General features: G+C 40.6%; 1 protein-coding gene across 1 annotated transcript in view; it reads left to right on the top strand.

The window, feature by feature from the left end:
- Window positions 1-978: 978 nt before the first annotated feature.
- Window positions 979-1,098, top strand: part of LOC110497543 (EMILIN-1) — a 76,967-nt gene continuing 76,847 nt past the window's right edge. The window contains exon 1 of the mRNA XM_036954478.1: window positions 979-1,098. This exon is cut by the window's right edge and continues 537 nt beyond it. The gene's annotated coding sequence lies outside the window, so the exon portion shown is untranslated.

Genomic DNA, 1,098 nt, shown 5'->3' with positions numbered 1-1,098 from the left:
ATTATTAATTTAATAGAGATATAACCAGCAGTGGTGTAAAATGGTGTAAAGTACTTAAGCAGTGGTGTAAGAAAACACTTTAAAGTAATACTATAGTAGTCACCCCTAGTAGTAGGGGTTTTGGGGTATCTGTACTTCACTATTTATATTTTTTAACAACTTTAAATTTTACTTCACTACATTCCTCAAGAAAATATTTTTAAGTACTTAAGTATCAAAAGTAAATGGAATTGCTAAAAGTACTTGTCACATTTTGACAGGAAAATGGTCCAATTCACACCCTTATCAAGAGAACATCCCTGGTCATCCCTACTGCCTCTGATCTGGCGGACTCACCAAACACAAATGCTTTGTTTGTAAATGATGTCTGAGTCTTTGAGTGTGCCCCTGGCTATCTGTCAATTCCTTTGGACTTCACTCAAATATTTCTTAATCTATGATGATGTAGGCCTACTGGGTTTGTGCCACTACTTGTGTGATGCTACTTGGTTACAGAGTTTGAGAGAAGCAGCTTCATTGTAACCTCATCGAATTCACGCGTGTCCTCGGATGAGGAGTTAAATTCAGTCTAAAAAGAAGGATTGCAATGGGAAAGTATAGGCCACTTGTATCCATCTTCTCAGTCTCTCCACTGTCAGATTTTTTTCATAAACATGCTTATCTAAATACTCCTCCGTTCTATTGCAAGCACACTCTTCCGTTTTCCCCGGATCAGATAGAGGCTATTTTCCTCATAGCGATGCTTCGGCCAGATAAGCGTCAATTGCGTGAGCAATTTTCCAAAAGCAGCAAGTGGGTGTGTAAATACAGTATATGTTGTCATTCGGGAGTTTTTCCTAGACACTGATCTAAGGTAAGTTTTGAGTTTCGCCTGACCTTCATTTGGGGAGTATAAGCTGGTCCTAGATCTGTGCGTATGTGTTTGATAGGAAGCCTACAGGTGGGAGGGGTCAGAAAGCGCACGAAAGAAGGGAGGTAAAAAGGAAGAGAGAGGAGACTTGGGTAGGGGGAGAACAGTCATTCAGATTCTGCTCGGCTTGAAACGCAAGCCACCTTCCTCGCAGTTTTGCGTCGGAATAACTTCTTACTAACTGACTG

Source organism: Oncorhynchus mykiss, chromosome 19 (genome assembly GCF_013265735.2).
Source record: "Oncorhynchus mykiss isolate Arlee chromosome 19, USDA_OmykA_1.1, whole genome shotgun sequence".
In the NCBI taxonomy this organism is placed as follows: Eukaryota; Metazoa; Chordata; class Actinopteri; order Salmoniformes; family Salmonidae; genus Oncorhynchus; species Oncorhynchus mykiss.
The sequence above is the reverse complement of the archived record's forward strand: the minus strand, read 5'-3'. Positions and strand labels throughout refer to the sequence as shown.